This window comes from Bacillus rossius, chromosome 18 (genome assembly GCF_032445375.1).
Source record: "Bacillus rossius redtenbacheri isolate Brsri chromosome 18, Brsri_v3, whole genome shotgun sequence".
NCBI classification, from domain to species: Eukaryota; Metazoa; Arthropoda; class Insecta; order Phasmatodea; family Bacillidae; genus Bacillus; species Bacillus rossius.
Window position 1 is genome coordinate 28,434,946 of NC_086345.1, and position 10,181 is coordinate 28,445,126.

Below are 10,181 nucleotides of genomic sequence, written 5' to 3' on the forward strand. Positions count from 1 at the left end.
TTTCGCGAAAATTACATGGCTCTACTCATTGGCGATGTTAAGGCTGTTAGCTTCAACCATAGTACTACACAACTACGCAAAAATTCATCTATATGTATATAAAAATCGATGTGTGTATGTATGTTCCCTATGTACTTCAAAAAATCGGCTGGATCGATTTTGATGAAACGTTCAGGCAATCTTCAGATTAGCCCAGCGGGGGATCCTGTGAAGTTTGGTAGCGATTGTGTCATTTTCAATACGAATTAATATAAATTATTTTTTTTTCTATTTATTTATTTCTTTTATATTTTTGAACATTCACAATTAAAAGTGACTTTTTAACTTATAATACTAAACTAAACTAAACTAATAGCTTAATAACTAAAATCCAGACATTTGCACTGCTAAAGAACATTAACAACATTAAAAATTAAAAGAAAGTAACGAATATTATTGTGACTTAAATATATGCACGTTTAAGAAATTTAGGAATGCGCAAATAGCCATCACAAGTTCAAAAAAAATCCACCCAGATTACATTGAAGTGGAAAAGTTTTGAGATAGCTCAGGCCTAAAGTAATCTTTCATAGCGTGACGTAATTCATGACACATTTGACAAGTTGAGTTGATGGAGAAAAGCGGAAGCCAGTAGCTTTGTTAAAAGGAACACGCAAACATTTATTTCGTGATCCTTCATCACAAGCTTCAACAACACTCCTCATTATTTCTCTTTCCTTGCTATATGAATAACTTTCTTAAATCTCTTCGGCCGCGCGTTCCTTGCCATTGTTCACAGTCCCGTCGCTACTGCAGCGCAGACGAAGGTCAATGTGTTTTAAATGGCTTCTAGCACAGCTTATAGGCGTGGCCAACTTTCTCTTCTACCCCGACCTCCCTTCGCAAAAGGGTTTCCTCAGCCCGCGCTGGTAGCCCTCACGAGTTCTGGCGACTACAGTAGTACTACCCCTCGTTTTTTCTTCCTAACCTAACTAATAACTAAGTGTATTTGGAAAGGGTCTGGTAGGGAAGACTCTAAGTGCATCTCAGGCCGAAGCCTATACGCTCTAATCATGCAGATTGTGAACCATGCAGGAGAGGTAGCATGCATCATGTGCTAGGAGGGGGATTGGCCAGCCATGGCAACGTTTTAGCCATGACTGACTCCCCTCACTGACTATTCTAGACTATAAACTAGATAAGTTGGGGCCCAGGTAAAAAATCTGCATAGACACAGCACACAGGGAAAACCTTGGGCACTGACACGCGGGATGAAAAATTTCATGCATTGATTACATGCGGGTTGGCTACGGGAGTAGAAGGATGGCTCAGGAAGAAGAGTTGGAAGAGTAGAAAATATCTACTAAGCAAGGGCGGGCACTTGGACATTTACTACCCCTCCAGCTCTGTAGTCTAGTGTGTAGTCGGAGGAGGATACTCGCCGGTGTGGCGGGTGTCTAGAGGGAGTGGAAGAGGTCGTGAATGGGTGTCCCGCCGTGGAACGAGCAACACAAAAGGAAGTTTGGTAGCGGAGGGGGGACTGTGTCGGCGGCAGCCTTGTAGTGTGGTGGCTGCCCTGGCCCGAATGCTTGGTTTTTTTTTTTACGCTGCCTGGGACAGGTTACAGGTTGACCTTGAAGCGACCCCTTGCCCTTTATTCATCCCCCTCCCCCCTTTGCCGCGGTGTTGGATCTCCGTGACTTGTCCAGACTTGGGCTGTATCCCAACACAACAGATACACGTCTGCATCCTTGCGTCCCTCTAATAGAGCCCGTCTACAATAGTCCGGAACCTGTGCGTGGTCCGTGTCCTTATCCGAATGTGAGTGACGTCACATTGTCTCACCGGAAACTGCCCTGTCCACAATTGCGATGTCCGATGTCCGAATGTATTGATTTATAAAGTTGTCACCAGGAGCGCAGTAAATGTGCCAAACCAAATGTTTTTTTTGTTTATTGTTTTGATGCTTTGTAGTTTGAGATTGAACTTGAAAGTTGTGTAAGTTATGAGTGACTTACAACACCTTCCATTTCCTTCAATAAGAAAAACAAACACCACGTTTTCAAACGGGAACCGGAAATTCAAATATCGTGAGTGTTCTGCTCTTTTTTTCTGTGTCCGAAGTACACAGGTTGGGACAAAAAGTTCAAATTGACGAATGTCTTCGGACCAGGTAGGTTCGGACCTTCGCCCACTTGACGCGTGACGTCAGAGGGTCACGTGGACCAATCAGCGACGAGTGTCCTTCGGACACAGTTTAGGACATTGCTATTGTAGACGGGCCTTAAGCCCCATCTGCGACAGTCCTCAGCCTAACGCGAATGACAAAGTCGCATCGCCACACTGAAGAACAGCCCTGTCTATAGATAGCCGTGTCCGGATGTCAGGAATTTACCGATTTGTAAAACAAGTTCCCCAGAACGCACGCGGTAAATATATAGAACACACAAAATAATTGTTTTTTTTTCTCGATTTTTTTTTTTTTAGTAACTATGTGTAGGCAGCTAAGTTTTGAATATTTGGCCAACTTGTGAAATGTGTGGTAGTTCAACAATATTTATTTATTTATTTATTTATTGTGTAAGGTAAAGATAATTTACTAAATAATATCCGATATTTTCTGTTTACCTTTTCGAAACGGGAGCAACGGCAGAAAATATCACGAGTGTTCTTTCTTCTCCTCATCTGATTCGGTCTTGTTTTTCTGTGAATTTTTTTTTTAATTTCATTTTTTTTAATAAATATATATATTTTTTTTAATTTTCGGAATTATTTTTTTCCATGACTAATAGTGCAAAACTGCAATAACGAATGTCCAAAAAAAAAACTGCATTAAATCAAAATTCCCCATTTTCATTAATCATTTAATGAACGTGTGGTCGATGTGATTGGCCACTCCACTGTCTGGCTGGTAGCTGACTGGCCCACTGTCGTAGAGGGGAGTGTCCGAACTATTGTGGTCCAATCAGCAAAGCATTGCCAAGGTATAGGTGTTTGCAGTCTAACTAGTGATCAAAAGAATCAGCAAAATTGCCGTGTGCTCAGCCACTGTTGAATCCGTGTGGCTCCAGTCAAAGGAATTTTGCGTCCACCATACCAAAGCAAGGAAGATAAGAGTCGCAACTCAATGCTATAACAAACGCTCTTATATTTTATTTGGATATCAGCGAACCGTGCTGTTTTTTTTTATATAAGCAACCCAACAACCTAAAAAGTCATTACATTTTCTAAAGTACATGTTGGCAACCTTAATTTTTTTTCTGGTCGTACGTTGCTGGGAATATTCTCCATGTAATGTTAAGCATTATCTATTTTGCAATACGGAACAACAAAACACTATGCTCAAATGCTTTATCTTTTTTTTATAGTTTAAAAAAAATCATAGCCGCAGAGTATGAGAGTTGATAACTATAACTTCGGTTTCAATTGAAAGAAGAAAAATACGCGCACACGTCTCCACATTTTCAAATGGCATCCATGCTTATTTCGTTGCTACCAAGATAATTCAAAATTGACAACAATATTATTCCGTTAATACAGCATTTCATGAATTCTGAACTCAGAATGTTTGTACGATTACTTATTTATTTATGTTATCATGCTGAATAAATATCTATGGTTTTGTTTACATTTAAATTTTTTTTTTTTTTGATGCTGGCGTTTCTCAACCGCACAGTGTTTTTAGTGACGATATTCCGCCTGTACATTATCTTTGAAAAATTTGTGCAATGGGAGTGCATGACTTGATGTAAGCTTTTGGACGTACGCCTTTGCTAAGCACGTGTATGTCTGTAGAAGAAAACTACAAAAAAAAAAACCGAAAGACGAAAAACACAAATTAAGCAATTAATTGCTTAATTTGTGTTTTTTTGTCTTTTGGTTTTTTGTCTTTTGGTTTCTGTAGTTTTCTTGTACAGACATACATGTGCTTAGCAATGGCGTATGTCCAAAAGCTTACATCAAGTCCGCCTGCACAGTTGAGCGCGCCCCCCCCCCCCCCCCTGTCCCTGAGCCAACACAAGCGGCGGCCAGAGTGTCCAGAGTCTCCAGTGTGAGGAGCGCCGTGGAGTCCACACAGTCCGCTCGGCTGGCATACGTGCTCCGGGCACATGACGTCACTGAGCTGACCAGACACGCCTTGCCCGTGGAGCTGCATCACGCACCCAGTTGTCTATCTCTCTCGGGTTATCTCTGCTCTTCCTGATAACTGCGGTCTGCGGTCTGCGGTCTGCGGAGATCGGGTTGTGTGATAGCTGCAGGACACTGCAGCCTCGTGCCAGCAGTGTTCAGCCAGCAGTGTTCATGTCTGCAATGTTCAGCCCTCAATGTTCAGACTGCATTGATCAGTCTATATTGATCAGTCTATATTGATCAGTCTGTATTGACCAGTCTGTATTGACCAGTCTGTATTGATCGGTAGAGACCGGAAATATTCGCGACAGGCCACAGGAGCAAAATGAAAAACAACTGAATGAATTTGTGTGTGTTTCTTAAATGTATCTTAACGCCGAAATATCACAACCTAACCTATTCTAGGCTAGCCTAACCTAACCTAACCTAACCTCACATAACCTAACCTTTGTGGCAGTCCTGCAATGACATTTTTTTGGCGTTAATGTATTTCGGCGTTGTGGTATACACAGCAGTTTTATAGCTGTCGGCGTTGTAGTCAATTTGGCATTTCGGCGTTATGGTCTTCGGCGTTGTGGTATTTCGGCGTTGTGGTGCGTCCCCGATGGAGCTCGGACACGGCCCGGATGACGCCGGCCTGCAGATGGTCGGGGGCGACGCGTGACGCAACGCCCGCTAGGAAATCCTGCTGGCCGCTCGCTTTCCCCGGTCGAGCGGAGCCGCGGAGAAAGTCTTCCCTCGGGAAGTCAGGGAGAGGTCAGGCGACTCTAAATTCAGCAGTGAAGAGTCAGGCAAGTTTTAATGTTGGCAGTGGAAAAAAAAAATTAGGGAACTATAAATCGTTAAGGAAATAATTCAGGGAAATTGTTAATTTGCCAGGGAAAATTCAGGGAAATGTATTTTTTTTTTCAGGGAATTTCAGGGAAGTTTATATTGGTCATTAGAAAAATTATGGAAGACTAAATTGGCCAGGAAAAAGTTAATGAAGTTTGAATTGGTCGGGAAAAATTCAGGAAAGTGTACATTTGTCAGGGAAAATTCAAGGAAGTTTAAGTTGGCTTTGAGAAAAATTAGGGGAGATCAATTTGGTCATGAAGGAGTCAGGGAAATTTAAATCTGTCACGAAAAATTCAGGAAAGTGCAAATTTGTCGGGGAAAATTCAATAAAGTTTTGAGTTCGCCGTGATAAAAATTAGGGAAGATGAAATTGGTCAGGAAAAAGTCAAGGAAGTTTAAATTGGCCAGGAAAAAATTCAGGAAAGTGTAAATTTGTTAGGGAAAATTCAAGGAAGTTTTCAGTTGGTCGTGAGAAAAATTAGGGAAGATGAAATTGGTCAGGAAAAAGTCAGGGAAGTTTAAATTGGTCAGGAAAAATACAGGAAAGTGTACATTTTTATCAGGGAAATTTCAAGGAAGTTTAAGTTGGCCATGGGAAAAGTCTTGGAATCTGATCAGGTAGTCAGGAAATGTTTTGTTTTTTTAAGTATTAATTGTAAATTCCCCCATTGTGAGGATCGTTTGAAGAACTTGAAGCTGACGGGTCAGTTTTTGGCGTGAGAACGTCTAATAAATCGATGAACGCCGGCTGCACATACGAAAAAGTGTCCCGTTACGCACATTGTACCATTACGTTGTGTCCCGTTACGTTCATTGTACGCTTTCGCCGCATCTATCTCTCTTCCACTCGATTGGAACAACCATCGATTTGACTTTTTCGAGGCACATTAAACTTGAAACACTCCCATTCGTTTCCTACTTTTCTTATCATCGTCCTATCCTTAACAGAATAACACCGACTGGAAGAAGTTAAAACAGCAAACATGTATAAAAGTTATAGTTAAAATAATCTGTTCGTTAAAGTAATAAACAGATTTGAATTAATGAGTGCAAATAAAAATAAATTTATCAATTAAATCGTAGATTTCATTTCACTACTTCTTTGTATCCATGCAAAATAGTGATAATTAAAAAAAAATGATTCAATTTTATTCATAAAAGTATGCAATCATTTCATCAATGTTTTGTTGTGACGTTGTCACGTTAAACTATCGTCCGTAAACCGACTTTACAGACGACCAATTTTTTTGTACGACACTTGCGCTGCATTCTCCTCCGTCGGGGCGGTGGTTGTCTTGTGTTTCCTGTTTCTCTCTCAGCTTTGTGTGAAACCTGGGTACAAGCGAGAAGTGTGTCGGTGCGCACAATGACGCCCCGGCCGCAGCTATAAGGCTGATAATGGCATAGCCGGAGTCGCTGGTGCGGATCCAGTGAAAGCCAGCCGGTCTCTTCCGCGGCCCGACTTCCTGTTCGTCGACCCCGGCGGCTGTCCGGGTGCAGAGAACCTTCCGAGAACCACGGCTCTTCCCTGTTGCCCCCCGCGGGGTAGCAGTCGGTAGACACCTGAAACATTCGCGGGTTCGTCACGTGCCATGCTGAAACTTCAAATAGTTATACCTTAGTGCTGCTTCTGCCATTGGTCCACTGTTAATCTGGAGGACTGAGGGCCAATTAGAGGACCCTCACTCGTAGAAGTGTCGAATCACAGGGCCACCCAGCCGAGACGACTCACAAGTCAACAGCCAATGAACAGTTGGCATTTGCCCAAGTGTGTGTAGAGGATATTGGAGTCTATCCTAAAAGGTCATTGAACCCGCGAGTTTTTCCGGTCTCTAGTAGTTATTCTAGCACTAGGGACGTCTCTGGATGGTGTTAATGCATGTCGTGTATAGCCAGGGACCTGAAAAATTCTCGGGTTTCGATGACCTTCAGGCTAGTCTACACAGTCCTCTCTGCCTACTCGGGCAAATAACGCCAGTTCATTGGCTGCTGACTTGTGAGGAGTCGTCTCAACTGGTGTTTGTCCGTGATTTGTTACTTCTTTGGTTTGAGGGTTTTCTCATTGGCCCAGAGTCGCCCAGACGAACAGTGAGAGCCGCTTAAAGGTGTATGTGTGTGCGTGTGTGTATTTCAGACTATCGCGAAATGAATCTGTGCGGAATTTTCCGGTCTCTTATGTATAGCCCATACGCATGCAATGAGTAGAAAACATACCGAGAGTTTTCCATTTTGTCGTTTACGTTTTAGTCTCTATTCTGTAAGCGCAATAGAGCTCTTTTCCCCAGGGGTCTACGCCCGTGGTTATCCCAATGATAGGGGCATGCATTTTTCGCGAAATAATCTGCTCGCCCATTAGACTGCAACAAGGTATGCCTGCGCCAGCGATTGTATCTTTGCGATTGGCTGGCGTCTGCGAGAGTAACATCGCCCCGTCTGGCCGGGCCATTCAGGACGAGTTTGTCTTCCGCACTGGATGGCTGTGATTGGTGCGCCGACAGTAGACATGCACCTGAAATCAAACCCAGCCAACCATGAGGCTCAGACAATGCTACAGTGTTTTAACACACAGCTGGTCTGGAAAATCTTTTCGCGAAAATTGCATGGCCCTACCGATTGTTGACTTCTTAGCGAGAACATTTTTTTTGTCCTTGTTAATTGGCACTACCTGATTCGCTTGCTTCTCTCCTGGCTGGTCCTCATTGGCTCACGGTCGCAGAGGGGCGTGTCCCAACAACTGTGGTCCAATCATGAACACGATGCGAGAGTATGAAGGTTTGCATTCTAGCTTGCGACTGAATGAATTCGCGAATTTGCCGCATTTACAATTCCTGTGGCGGAATTTATAGCGGCACTGTTATGCACGCAGAAGTAATTTGGAAGTCCTGAACTATGAGCCCACGATAGAAGGTTTACGCAATCTTAGTTTGGAGCCGTGTGTCTTATCTCGTCACCAGGTGCTGATTGCATTATCTTCACTGTTCGCGTTACGTAAAAAAACAATTCTTAGAAGGCCACGATTAATTGCTGTCATTGTACCTCCATCAATGAATAAATGCTCTGAGCTGTTTCGCAATAACTATGGCCTGTATTACAAGACACAAATATAAGGATTTAATGGGCGGTATTCCAAGTAGCGAATAAGCACTGCCTTGTCGTGTTATGTAACAAAAAAAGCAACCATTTTAATGAACAGTGCCTTGCACGAGGCTAGAAACTGTTTTCTACGCATTCTAGTGGATGTTTCGCATTACTAACATAATGTTTAGAAATTATAAAATACCAAGAAGAAAATTGCATGAAAAAAAAGGCTCTGATTTAAATATTTATTTTATGATTTTGGCAAGTGAATCAATTTTCGTGTTTTTTTTTTTTTGCTATTATACGAGTATATCAATACGTTTTTACAATTCATGAATATATTTTATCACTCAAAAGCCGTTTTATGGTGGCTTGGAATGGATATTACCATTACAAGACCTAGTGTGTTTATATATTAAATTCAAATTATCCTCGATTCTGACGTGTGTATGGATTCTAGGTTACGAGCTGAAATGTTGCAAATTTCTGGGTGTCTGGTTTTTCGAGTAAAACGTGGCATATCCGATTTCACCGTGAATAAAACCGTTACGCTAAACAAGATAATCAAGAACGATTCTAAACGGAAATCCATTTCAAAATGCAGACGATATCTACGAATAAAAAAAAAGTTCAACTTGAACAACATGGCTGCTTTCTCGCCTGTTTTGACATGAACACGTCTTCAAAATAGCTTCCATAGTGGGAGGCAATTAAAAAAAAAACAAGAATGATAACAAAATCGGGGCATACAGTTTGGTGTTGCAGCTACGTTTCTATCATCTCCATCCAAAAATTTAATTACACCGCTGGATAGCTAAAGGATCAAACAATTCGTTACGCTAAGTGAGGACTGTGACGCATCGCGCGCGGTGGAGGGGGAAGCGCCGCCATTTTGAGGTCATTTTGCTGCGTTTCGAGATTTCCATGTAGTATAACTTTTGACTCGGAGAAGCTACGACGTTCGTTTGGGTTTCAATCGTCAGCTCTCGTCAAAAATCCATCGATTGCATACATAAAACATTAGTGATAAAATAGTTACAGTGAATGAATATGGTGTTAAAATAAAAAAAAATAGTTATATTTTATATTTTGTACAGAAAAGATTACCTGTTACGTACACGTATTCACGTACAACTCCGCAGTTCTACGTACACTCGGGCAGATGTCACCCTCTCATTGGCTGCTGTCTCGTGAGACGTCCCTAACGTAGTGGCCCGTGATTCGATACAGCTCTGGCCGAGTGTTTCACATTGTTCTAGAGTCGTCCAGATGAGTCGTGAGCCAACAGCAGAGGCAGCAGTGAGGAATAACTATTTTAATTTTAGCCTATCGCGAAATGAATTCGCGAAATATGCCTGCCCCTAGCTAAGAGTGTTCGGGAGGGGTCTGGGTTAGGGAGAGACTCTAAGTGCGTCTCAGACCGAAGCCTATACGCTCTAATCATGCAAATTGTGAACCATGCAGGAGGGGTAGCATGCATCATGTGCTAGGAGGGGGATTGGCCAGCCATGGCAGTGATTGTCGCCTCACTGACTATCCTAGACTATAACTAGATAAGTTGGGCCCCAGGTAAAACCCTGCATAGACACAGGGCAAAACCCTGGGCACTTACATGCGGGATGCAAAAGGTTAATGCATTAATAAAAAGCAGGTTGATTACAGGAGACAGAAGGATGGTTCCGGAAGAAGAGTTGGACAGAGTAGAAAAGAGTCTACCGTGCGGTGGGGGGGTTGGGGGCTTGCACATTGCTGTGCTCATTGGTTTGGGTGACACTGGTTGTTTCGGGGACGACTTTAGTAGTTTCCCGCCAGGCTGCCAGCCAGCCAATGCCTCCCTAGGCAGTCGGAGTAAGAGTTGGACACAAACGACGCTACAGTGGTATTTTTTTACTTTCAGCTAGTCTCGGAATCTTTTCCCCTACTTATAGGTGAAGTTTGTAATTGTTTTTTTTTCCACACGTGAACCCGCCTTGAGGGGGAAGCCTTCATTTCACAGACGAGAGAGCCACACCCGAAGTTCCCCGAAGTTCATGCTCGCTCCCCCCCCCCCCCCCCCCCGGTTCTATCTCATTGTATAAACATGTGTGGCATTAAATTTTGCGGTCGATTATGATAGATTAGCTACATTATAAATACTGTGAAATCATTTTATGGTT